Source organism: Salmo salar, chromosome ssa01 (assembly GCF_905237065.1).
Source record: "Salmo salar chromosome ssa01, Ssal_v3.1, whole genome shotgun sequence".
NCBI classification, from domain to species: domain Eukaryota; kingdom Metazoa; phylum Chordata; class Actinopteri; order Salmoniformes; family Salmonidae; genus Salmo; species Salmo salar.
In genome coordinates, this window is record NC_059442.1 from 52283298 (window position 1) to 52296890 (window position 13593).

The 13593-nt window shown below is 40.8% G+C and overlaps 1 protein-coding gene across 1 annotated transcript in view; it reads left to right on the plus strand.

Annotated features, from left to right (window-relative positions):
- Positions 1-363: 363 nt before the first annotated feature.
- LOC106605291 (brorin) overlaps positions 364-13593 on the plus strand; it is a 50280-nt gene continuing 37050 nt past the window's right edge. The window contains exon 1 of the mRNA XM_014200767.2: positions 364-683. The gene's annotated coding sequence lies outside the window, so the exon portion shown is untranslated. The remainder of the gene's footprint in view (positions 684-13593) is intronic.

Here is a 13593-nt window from a genome sequence, read left to right on the forward strand (position 1 = left end):
TGTATGTGCATGCGTGCGTGCGTGCTATTAGACTATAGGATTGATCCATCTGGGCACACTCTCAGTTTACCATGTATTTCTCATATCAGCTCAATTAAATTGCAGTCGTTAAACATTACACAGAGACCATTAAAGATTAAACAGGATGCTAAAATCAATCTTAATTGGTTAATCTGAGCGTCTTCACAGAGTTCACTCATTAATTCTCCACAGAGAAGCTATACCCCTCCTAGTGGTCAAATCGACGCTCCCATTTCACTGAATCATGAATATGTGACGTAAGGACCCTAATAATTTTTTTTGTCACTCATTCCAAAAAAAAGTGCCATCGCAGACGAGGAAGAAAACATTGGCGCCCCTCGCCTTGCAGTGTTTCGAACGAACGACTGAACAGGAAGGAGGACCTCTCCATAGGAAGGAGGACCTCCCTATATGAAGGAGGACCGCAAGTTGCGCAAGACGCATCTACGGACAATCAAGCATCCTTATTGGGAACTACTAGATCCGTGTTTGCAATAGTGTTTGTAGTTTTGTTTTGTTGTAGGCTATATGCGACAGTTGTTATGTCTCTATAGTGATATGTTGTTACCGTGAGCAGCTTATAGCCTGCAATAAAAAAGCTTCGACTTCTACCTCAACCCAACGGTCACCCAACGGATAAGGACACATGCAGAAGCTTTCAGGTATGCGTTTATATTATCTGCCACTCTTTCAATTGTTTCACAACTTAACAGGTGAATACTCAACCAATTCATCCAATATGAAATAGTGTACATTCATACCAACTTACTTTGTTGCAATAGGAGATAGTATCTATATATAGATTCATAACGTTACGCCCCTGACATCCATAGTAGCCAATCTGCAAAGGATTTAAAGGTAGTAAATGCAAATGCACATGCAATTTTTTATGCATCTGAAAAGCATGGAATCCAGTGAGGTAGTACTAAGAGCACAATTCGAAGACAGTCTACCTGCAAAGACTGTGGTGCTCTATTGTGCCAACCAATTTAATGAGCTCAAATTGTGTATGCCGCTATATTCAGAATATTGAAAGGTTTTATTGTCATTCTGAAGTGGACTACTGTACAATGTGGATGGGCTGGCCAAAAAAATTGATTTATTGTTTGATCGTGCCTCCTGTTTTGCGACGTTTTGCAATGTCTGAAGTGCATGCAGTAGACTAGGCTAGGGCTGTAACAGGTGGGGATGTCAAGACCAAGCATCATCTATTTTATCATACAACGCATTATACAGCAAATGCACGCCTTGGAATGAGCAATTGCAATATGGAACATTGCATTCTCCTATCACATGCATAATTTGTCATCAAGTTAAATCATATTGAAAGGTATGTATGCACACATTGTGTTGAATGACCAGCAAACCCCATTTTTCATGGGGACCCATACATTATCCATCTGCACGATTCCAGACATGCATGGACTCCAGGGGCCAATTTTTTATAATATTAATCAATATCAAAATGATCATGCTTTGTCTAAGATTCTGTTCACCCAAGGGAGTGGCAATATTTCAACCAAAGGCAATATTTGGTTATTAATTGCATAGCATGGGATTATTAATAAAACAGGTTCCTTGCTGTTGCACAAGATGCAGTATCGTCAGACATTTGGTTCAAATTTGATTTTAAGTTCCACCCAAAAGCAAAGAGATACCAGGGTGGTGGTGGTGAGGGGATACATTTGATCTGGATTACTGGATCAAAGATTTTGCAACCTCACATCATTTCTAAATAATCCCACACATCTCAGATAACCCACATGGTTAACACATTCACCCCAGCAGACATGAACCTGGGACATTTTGCATATCAGCCTTATTAACTGGCCATTAAGCTTGAGGATCAATATTGAGTATCCAATGTTGTTATTTTCAGTTTCATCCTTCAACAGGCTTAAAGTATTTGGGCATACACAATTATATTAATAAATTACATTTTGGGGTAATTTAATTATTTTTGATTAAGGATTGTCATTGCATGTTTAGGCTTGTTTTTTTGAGACTTGGGATTTGGGTCAGTAATAAATATCACAGTCAATGCATGCAATTCAATGAAACACTGGCAGGCAGCATTAGAAAATTATTGGATTCTGTCTCAGCCACTCTCATTGCTTTAATTCTATTTTTATAATTTCACACCATTTATTCACATAAACATATGGAAGCTTTTCAAGTTAAGGAAAATGTATTCAATGCCGTCCTAACACTGTCAACTCTCAGCCCACTAGCCACCACTGTTGGAACACTTTCCATTCCATCTCACTTGATCTACATTGTCACAAAATTAAACCGATCTCAAAGGAAATGCTTGAGCTGCATATGTCTTCTTTGCAGAACACGCAATGTCATCTATGCATACAGTGCCTTCAGGAAATATTCACACCCTTTGACGTTTTCCACATTTTGTTGTGTTACAGCCTGAATTTAAAATGGATTAAATAGAGATTTTTTTTTCATCTGGCCTACACACAATAACCATTGGCCAGATGAATTTGAATTATGTTTTTAGAAATTTTACAAATTCATTGAAAATGAAAAGCTGAAGTGTCTTGTTATGGCAAGCATAACGTTCAGGAGTAAAAGTGTGCTTAACAAGTCACATTATAAGTTTCATGGACTCACTCTGTGTGCAATAATAGTGTTAAATTTTTTGGGGGAATGACTGCTTAATCTCTGTACTCTACACATACAATTATCTGTAAGTTCCCTATATTTGAGCAGTTCATTTCAAACACAGATTCAACCACAAAGACAAATGCCTCGCTTAGAAGGGCACCTATTTGTAGATGGGTAAAAAATAAAAATAAACAGACATTGGGATTTCACCATCAGGCCAATGGTGACTTAAAAACAGTTACAGAGTTTAATGGCTGTGATAGGGGAAAACTGAGAATGGATCAACAACATTGTAGTTACTCCACAATACTAAACTAAATGACGGAGTGGAAAGAAGGAAGCCTGTACAGACTAAAATTATTCCAAAACATGCATCCTGTTTGCAATAAGGCACTAAAGTAAAACTGAACAGACCCCTTGACTTTTTTTTCACATTTTGTTACGTTACAGCCATATTTTAAAATGGCTGTAAAAAAATAGATGAGAACTCTATTGGTTGATAGTGTGGTCTACAGCTTATCATAAGGTACTCTACCTCAGGCGAGCAATACCTCGAGACTTCTATAATATTAGACATTGCACACCAGCTGTTATTGACAAATAGACACACACCCCCTCCCCTCGTCTTACCAGACGTAGCTTCTTTGTTCTGCCGGTGCATTGAAAATCTCTCCAGCTCTATATTATCCGTGTTGTCGTTCAGCCACGACTCGGTGAAACATAAGATATTACAGTTCTTAATGTCCTGTTGGTAGGATAATCATAATCGTAGGTCATCAATTTAATTTTCCAATGATTGTATGTTAGCAAGTAGGATTGATGGCAAGGGAAGTTTACTCGCTCACCTACGGATTCTCAGAAGGCAGCCCGATCTGCGTCCTCTTTTCCTCCGTCTTTTCTTCACGCAAATGACGGGGATCTGGGCCTGTTCACGGAAGAGCAGTATATCCTTCTCGTCTGACTCGTTAAAGGAAAAAGCTTCTTCCAGTTCGTGGTGAGTAATCCCCGTTCTGATGTCCAGAAGTTATTTTCGGTCTTAAGAGACGGTAGCAGCAACATTATGTACAAAATAAGTAAATAAATAAGTGACAAACAATGCAAAAAAATGAACAAAATAGCACAATTGGTTACGGGCATGTAAAATGTCAGCCATCCTCTTCGATGCCATCTTAACATGATTGGAGTTCCTCTGTGGAGATGGGAGAACCTTCCAGAAGGACAACCATCTCTGTAGCACTCCACCAATTAGGCCTTTATGGTAGAGTGGCCAGAATGAAGCCACTCCTCAGTAAAAGGCAGTGGTGGAAAAAGTAGTACATTTTCAAACTAAAAGTAAAGATACCTTAATAGAAAATGACTCAAGTCAAAGTGAAAGTCACCCAGTAAAATACTACTTGAGTAAAAGTCTAAAAGTATTTGGTTTTAAATATACTTAAGTATCAAAAGTAAATGTAGTTGCTAAAATGTACTTAAGTATCAAAAATAAAAGTATGAATCATTTAAAATTCCTTAAATTACCCAAACCAGAAGGCACAATTGTTTGTTTTTCTTTAATTTATGGATCGCCAGGGTCACAGTCCAACACTCAGACATAATTTACAAACAAAGCATTTGTGTTTAGTGAGTCCGCCAGATAAGAGGATTGGACCATTTTCTGTCCTGCTAAGCATTCAAAATGTACTTTTGGGTGTCAGAGAAAATGTATGTAGTAAAAAGTACATAATAAGTAAAGGACAGATACCGAAAAAAAACAACTTAAGTAAAAATACTTTAAAGTACTACTTAAGTACTTTACACCAATGGTAAAAGACACATGACAGCCCGCTTGGGGTTTGATAAAAGGCACCTAAAGGACTCTCAGACCTCTGGATCGAGGGAATGATGAACAGAGCAAAGTACAGTGAATCCTTGATGAAAACCTGCTCCAGAGCCCTCAGGACCTCAGACTGGGGTGGTTCACCTAAGATTCACCTTCCAACAGGGAAATTAGCACACAGCCAAGACAATGCAGGAGTGGCTTCGGGACAAGTCTGAATGTCCTTGAGTGGCTTAGACAGAGCCTGAACTTGAACTCCATCGAACATCTCTGGAGAGACCTGAAAATAGCTGTGCAGCGACGCTCCCCATCCAACCTGACAGATTTTCAGAGGCTCTGCAAAGAAGAATGGGAGAAACTCCCCAAATACAGGTGTGCCAAGCTTGTAGTGTCATCATACCCAAGAAGATTTGAGGCTATAATTGCTGCCAAAGTTGCTTCAACAAAGTACTGAGTAAAGGGTCAATACTTACAGTACCAGTCAAAAGTTTGACACACCTACTCATTCAAGGGGTTTTCTTTATTTGTACTATTTTCTACATTGTAGAATAATAGTGAAGACATAAAAACTATGAGTTAACACATTTGGAATCATGTTGTAACCAAAAAAGTGTTCAACAAATCAAAATATTGTAACGCCCTGGCCATAGAGAGGGGTTTTTTGTTCTTTATTTTGGTTAGGCCAGGGTGTTACATTGGGTGGGCGTTCTATGTTCCTTTTTCTATGTTTTGGTATTTCTTTGTTTTGGGCCATGTGTGTGGATCCCAATCAGGCACAGCTGAAGCTCGTTGCTGCTGATTGGGAGTCACACATAAGGAGCATGTTTTTCCTTTGGGTTTTGTGGGTAATTGTTTCTGTTTAGTTTTGTACCTAGCAGAACTGTAGGCTGTCGTTCATTTTCGTGTTTTGTTTAAAGTGTTTCTATTAATTAAATATTGAATATGAACACTCACTCCGCTGCGTATTGGTCCACCTTTTCGGACGATGACTTATCTGTTTCATCTGACGACAAAGACAGCCGTTACAAATATATTTTATATTTGACATTCTTCAAAGTAGCATTTCCACACTGTTGGAATTATCTCAACCAGCTTCATGAGGTAGTCACCTGGAATGCATTTCAATGAACAAGTTAATTTGTGGAATTTCTTTCCTTCTTAATGCATTTGAGCCAATCAGTTGTGTTGTGACAAGGTAGGGGTGGTATACAGAAGATAGCCCTATTTGGTAAAATACAAAATCCATACTATGGGAAGAACAGCGACAGTCCATCAAGAGATGCGACAGTCCATCATTACTTTAAGACATGATGGTCAGTCAATCTGGAAAAGTGCAGTCGCAACAACCATCAAGTGCTATGATGAAACTGGCTCTCATGAGGACCGCCACAGCAAAGGAAGACCCAGAGTTACCTCTGCTGCGGAGGATAAGTTCATTAAAGTTACTAGCCTCAGAAATTGCAGCCCAATTGCAGCCCAATAAATGCTTCACGGAGTTCAGGTAACAGACACATCTGAACATCAACAGTTCAGAGGAGATTGCGTGAATCACACCAAATTTCAAATCAAATGTTATTTGTTGCATGCGCCGAATACAACAGGTGTAGACCTTACAGTGAAATGCTTACTCTACAAGCCCTTAACCAACAATTCAGTTTTAAAAAAAATGCCAAAAAAAACGAAGAAATAAAATTAACAAATAATTAAAGAGCAGCAGTAAAATAACAATAGCGACGCTATATACAGGAGGTACCGGTACAGAGTCAATATGCGGGGGCACCGGTTAGTCGAGGTAATTGATGTAATATGTGGGTAGAGTTATTAAAGTGACTTGTGCAATGCAAGTCGTTTGGGGAGCCATTTGATTAGATGTTCAGTAACCTAAGGATCCTGGGACTAAACACCTCCCTTTGCAACTGGATCCTGGACTTCCTCACGGGCCGCCCCAGGTGGTGAGGGTAGGTATCAACACATCTGCCACGCTGATCCTCAACACTGGAGCCACTCAGTCAGTCCCCTCCTGTACTCCCTGTTCACCCACGACTGCATGGCCAGGCACGACTCCAACACCATCATTAAGTTTGCAGACGACACAACAGTGGTAGGCCTGATCACTGACAACGACGAGACAGCCTATAGGGAGGAGGTCAGAGACCTGGCCGGGTGGTGCCAGAAGAACAACCTATCCTTCAACATAACCAAGACTAAGGAGATGATTGTGGACTACAGGAAAAGGAGGACCGATCACACCCCCATTCTCATTGACGGGGCTGTAGTGGAGTAGGTTGAGAGCTTCAAGTTCCTTGGTGTCCACATCACCAACAAACCAGAATGGTCCAAACACACCAAGACAGTCGTGAAGAGGGCATGACAAAGCCTATTCCCCCTCAGGAAACTAAAAAGATTTGGCATGGGTCCTCAGATCCTCAAAAGGTTCTACAGCTGCAACATCGAGAGCATCCTGACTGGTTGCATCACTGCCTGGTACGGCAATTGCTTGGCCTCCGACCGCAAGGCACTACAGAGGGTAGTGCGTACAGCCCAGTACATCACTGGGGCTAAGCTGCCTGCCATCCAGGACCTCTATACCAGGCGGTGTCAGAGGAAAGCCCTAAAAATTGATTTGACTTATGACTTGGGGATAGAAGCTGTTTCGAAGCCTCTTGGACCTAGACTTGGTGCTCCGGTACCGCTTGCCGTGCATTAGCAGAGAGAACAGTCAATGACTAGGTTGTCTGGAGTTTTTAACAATTTTTAGGGCCTTCCTCTGACACCGGCTTTCATGGTCGAATTTCTGCAAAGAAACCACTACTAAAGGACACCAATTATAAGAAGAGACTTGCTTGGGCCAAGAAACACGAGCAATGGACATTAGACTGGTGGAAATCTGTCCTTTGGTCTGATAAGTCCAAATTAGAGATGTTTGGTTCTAGCCGCCGTGTCTTTATGAGACGTAGAGTAGGTGAACGGATGATCTCTGCATGTGTGGTTCCCACCATGAAGCATGGAGGAGGAAGTGTGATGGTGTGGAGGTGCTTTGCTTGTGACACTGTCGGTGATTCATTTAGAATTCAAGGCACACTTAACCAGCATGGCTACCGAAGCATTCTGCAGCAATACGGCATCCCATCTGCTTAGCATTTAATGGGATTATCACTTGTTTTTCAACATGATAATGACCTAACACACCTCCAGGCTGTGTAAGGGCTATTTGACCAAGATGGAAAGTGATGGAGTGCTGCATCAGATGACCTGGAATCTACAATCACCCGACCTCAACCCAATTGAGATGGTTTTGGATGAGTTGGACCGCAGAGTGAAGGAAAAGCAGCCAACAAGTGCACAGCATATGTGGGAACTCCTTCTAGACCGTTGGAAAATAATTCTAGGTGAAGCTGTTTGAGAGAATGCCAAGAGTGTGCAAAGCTGTCATCAAGGCAAAGGGTGGCTACTTTGAAAAATCTGAAATATAAAAGTTGTTTAACAATTTTTTGGTTACTACATGATTCTGTATGTGTTATTTCATAGTGTTGATGTCTTCACTATTATTCTAAAATGTAGTAAGTAGTCCAAATAAAAAAATTACCTTGAATGAGTAGGTGTGTCCAAACTTTTGACTGGTACTGTATGTAAATGTGATAAATTCGAAACATTTTCTAAAAAACATTTTTGTTCTTTGTCATTATGGAGTATTGTGTGTATATTGATGAGAGGAAAAAACGATTTAATCAATATTAAAATAAGGCTGTAATGTAACAAAATGTGGAAAAAGTCAAGCCGTCTGAATACTTTCCGAATGCACTGTATGTCCTGAATACAAAGCCTTATGTTTGGAGCAAATCCAACACAGCACATTACTGAGTACCACTCTTCATATTTTCAAGCATGGGGGTGGCTGCATCATGTCATGAATATGCTTGTCATTGGCAAGGACTAGGGAGTTTTTGGGGGCTAAAAAAACCCAGAATAGGGCTAATCACAGGCAAAATCCTAGATGAAAGCCTGTTTCAGTCTGCTTTCCAACAGACACTGGGAGTTTAAATTCACCTTTCAGCAGGGCAATAGCCTGAAGCACAAGGCCAATTATACACTGGAGTTGCTTACCAAGATGACATTGAATGTTCCTTGAGTGGCCGAGTTACAGTTTTGACTTAAATCTGTTTGAAAATCTATGGGAAGACTTGAAAATGGTTGTTTAGCAATGATCAACAACCAACTTGACAGAGCTTGACATTTTTTTAAAGTATGATGTGCAAATATTGTACAATCCAGGTGTGCAAAGCTCTTACCGAGACTTACCCAGAAACACCCACAGCTGTAATCGCTGCCAAATATGTATTGACTCAGTATTTCATTTTCAATACATTTGCTAAAAAGTCTAAAAACATGTTTTCACTTTGTCATTGTGGGGTATTGTGTGTAGATGGGTGAGAAAAAAAAATCTATCTCATCCATTTTGAATTCAGGCAGTAACACAACAAAATGTGGAATAAGTCAAGGGGAATACTTTCTGAAGGCAGAACAGAAATATGAGCCCTCAGTGTGCTTAGTAAGCATCTCTCACACAATCCGTTTAGAAAATTGTGTGTCTATGTTATAGTTGTAATAGTGCTTAGTATAAGCCTAAGGAGAACACTGCCTTTCCCTTTAATTGCAGCTTAGCTTTAATTGGGGAATTTTGGTTGTAGACTCCATTTATTTATGTATTTTTAAGATATTTTATTTAACTAGGCAAGTCAGTTAAGAGCACATTTTTATTTACAATGATGGCCTACCCTGGCCAAACCCTAACTCGGCCAATTGTGCGCCGCCCTATGGGACCTCAACATGATGGAGTTGAACCACTCTGGAGATTTGTGGTGTTAATGGGGCTTCATTGCTGATGTGATAGGTGACCTCCAGCACACAGATGCTACCTGATTTAAGAGGCAATGGCTCTGTACACACTAAAGTTGTACAACTGATACAAATGGTAGTGATACAACAGAGAGTTTTTCTGCACAAAATAAATACACAAGCATTTTGGAGTCACCCCACAGTCGTTGTGTAAACATTATTTGTGCAGTCAAGCTCTCTGTTGACTCACAAAAATATCAGCTGTATCACAACCATTCTGAAAACGTCTTTGTACATCAGTTGTACAACATGAGTGTGTACACGGCCACAAAAGAGGAAATGCTTTAGCCAGTTATCCTCTTCCCAGCCGTAGTCTGTTATATTATACACTGCTGATAACATCCTACCTCGGAGGTAAGAGCACACTCCACCTCATTCCTATTTGCATAAGACTACATTTTTGGGTAGACACTCCTTGACACAAGAGGCTGAACAACATAGTGTAGAGATGATAATCATGAATAAACAATTGTGGTAATTATTTGCTAATTGCCCCCAGAAGATTTTGGCATGAAGTGAGAACTCCACTCAAGAATAAGAGATTGCCCCTTCATAGATGTGTGTTGGACCAACAAGGGCATTCGAACAATCAGCCATGGAACAACCATAGGCTCACAACAAAGAAGGAACCCACTGGGCACAGACGTCATTTCAACATCTAGTTTTGATTTACATTTGTTTGAGATGTCAACTAACATGAATTCAACGTGAAATTAACTAAAAATGTCACCATGTCATTGGATTTAGGTTAAAAGTATGGTGAAAAAAAGACGAAATTCCATTACGTTGAGGACATTTTTGCAATTCCCAATCCGTTGATTCAACATCATCAGATTGCATTTTTTTGTTGAAATGACCTGGAAACAACATTGATGCAACCAGTTTTTGACCGGTGGGAAGGAAGGAGGAGGAAGATCAGGTCCCCTAAAGTGCTAATTTGCTGTGTGTGCCTCCAGTTGACAAACTACACTGCCTCCCCAGTTACGCTTGCACACAGGTGTTCCTAGCACGCTAGATAGCTAATTAGCACAGGTGGCCGCCTATGTCTTCCGTCTGTCTTCTGTAAACAAGCAATATAACATGGCGATATGGCCGTGTGGGAACACTAACCCTAACCCTATCGAGGTGTGTAGTACTTTAACCTTTTGTTTTTGGAAAATTATTTACATTTACATTTTAGTCATTTAGCAGATGCTCTTATCCAGAGCGACTTACAGTAGTGAATGCATACATTTTTTCTTTTTGAAATTTTTTTTTCCCCCTCCGTACTGGTCCCCCGTGGGAATCGAACCCACAACCCTGGTGTTGCAAACACCATGCTCTACCAACTGAGCCACTGATATGAAAGATAAGTTCCGTATGTTTCCAAAACCGTACAGCAAACTATACATTTTAACGTTCAAAACTCCTGACCAGAAGATACTATCGTCCATTAGGCACGAAAGCAGTTTGCGTCTATGAATGGGTTAATACAGGCCAGTTACATTATATCAAAGTACTGATGTAAAAAAAATAAACAGACAAGCCCTTGTAGAATAGATCATTGTGTAATATGATGAGAAGTAGGGAGAGCGATCAATCTTCAGTCAGTCTTCAATCAGGTTAGATCTTGACCACTTAGCCGGCCACACAGGGACTGGCTCTCTTCCCATCTATCGATGTGGAGCTCCTCTTGGTGAGCAGCTTGCCATAAGTCCCTCCCACCTGGCCCATGGTCAGGCGTCCAGGATTGACACACACACACACACACACACACACACACACACACACACACACACACACACACACACACACACACACACACACACACACACACACACACACACACACACACACACAGCCAATCACATCCTTGATGAAGTAGCGTAGCTTGGAGGGAACGATGAGCACATCAGGACTGAGGGGCATCTGGCCGTAGCTCTGGAATTTCTCATTTCACCAGCAGGTAGCTTCTCTGGGTCAGCATGTGTTTCAAGATGCGTGAGAATCTTTCCGAACCGGCAGCACAGCTGATCTCCTCTGCTCCCATGTCGAACACGATGTTCGTAGAGGTCAGGCCAAAGGTCACGCCCTCGATGAGCAGGGTGCGGGGGTCAGGCACCAGGGTCACTCGCTCAGCATCATCCTTGCTGAGGTCCGGCAGGGTGAAAGGGGGTTGTGGGTAAATTAAGCGATGGAGGACATATCTCTGGGAGGGAACAAATACCAACCAACATCCAACTCCTTGTGTGCCCTCTACAATGCTTCCCACACATCTGGAGAAGATGGCATCAAACGTCTCAGTCACCTGAGATTTCTATATCTGCTCATGCAAAGTCGCCAAGCAGTATGCAGATGTCGGGGCGGTCCCTGACGATGAAGTTAATGAAGTCCACCAGGGGGTGAAAGGTTAGGCTGTCAGAGGGCTTTAGGGACCACAGGACATCAGCTACTCTGGTACATCAGGAATGTCCATTTCCTGTTTGATGGGATTTGAGTAGAACAGAAGAGGGACTCCCTCATAGAGTTTAGATGCCACCAACGTCCTACTACAGTCTTACAGAATAAGACTATAATATAACATATGTCACAATTTCAATGTCTCAATGAGTGTTAGTGAACCTGGCAGTCTCACACTCTTCAATATCTTAGCTCAATTAAATGTGGCTGAAATATTGCTCTGTTCAGTCAGATACGCACTGTAAAATGTTTTAGAATCCTTTGCACTCCAGTATCTCTACTTGCACATTCATCTTCTGCACATCTATGACTCCAGTGTTTAATTGCTAAATGGTAATTATTTCGCCACTATGGCCTATTTATTGCCTTACCTACCTTATCCTACCTCATTTGCACACACTGTAAATAGACCTTTTCTATTGTGTTATTGACTGTATGTCTGTTTACTCCATGTGTAACTCTATTGTTGTTTGTGTCGCACTGCTTTGCCTTATCTTGGCCAGGTCGCAGTTGTAAATGAGAACTTGTTCTGAACTAGCCGACCTGGTTAAATAAAGGTGAAATAAAAATAAAATAACAAATAATCATTTGAGATGTAAAGACAGCCTTGACCTTAAACAGAATGAATTAAAACTATGTCAACAGTAATGACTTAACCTTCTCTCTTCAACAATTAAGACAAAACACGTTTATTCATTCTGATGCAGTAGAGCAGTAATGCTACACACCTTTAAATGTCACTGGAAACATTGATAGTCTTCTGTCCGCCAGAGAGGAACCATTCATTCTGTGCTGATAAAACCACTATGCTTGTTCTGTGCTATACAGAAATGGCTAATAACCACTGTTTGATAACCATTGGGATTTTTGTTCCACATACGCAATTTCCTTTCACATGCACTAACAGATAAAAGGCAATAAGAAAAAAAGAATGTGAGTAAACAAAGATGAACATGGAACTGACTAGGGCCACTTGGAACTAAGGAGATGATGGTTAGCCTGAGGGCCATCCAGAGGCAAGTAGGAGGGGAAGAGGACAGCTAGCAACAGTAGCAGTGGGACTGTGACAGCCAGGCACTATCAGCTGTTAAAGGGAGTGAGGTTATGGAGAACGGAGCCAAATTAAGTACTTTTACTAATGAACTATTGGCTCTGTCTGCTGCGGCACTGTCTGTATGGCACTATCACTACCTCGTTCTGCTACCTCGTTCGGCCCAGTCTTAGCCTTGCTCCTTGGATTTTGCCTCTTGGCTCATACACAACAAAATAACAGAATCACCTCACAAATACCAATCACCACTGGCGTAACAGCTGGGTAGAGTCCATTCATTTTCAAGTCAAGTCTGTTCTGTTCTGTGAATAGGTTGGACTGATTTTAGGGCATTGCAAAATTGTCATTATTTTAAATGCATACAGTGCGTTCAGAAAGTATTCAGACACCTTGACTTTTTCTTAATTTTGTTACATTACAGCCTTATTCTAAAATGGATTAAATACAAAAATGTCTACACACAATACCCCATAATGACAAAGCGAAAACAGGTTTTTAGTAATTTTTGCACATTTATTACAAATAAAAAACAGAAATACCTTATTTATATAAATATTCAGCCCCTTTGCTATGAGACTCTAAATTGAGCTCAGATGCATCCTGTTTACATTGATCATCCTTGAGATGTTTCTACAACTTCATTGGAGTCCACCTGTGGTAGATTCAATTGATTGGACATGATTTGGAAAGGCACACACCTGTCTATATAAGGTCCCACAGTTGACTGCGCATGCCAGAGCAAAAACCAAGC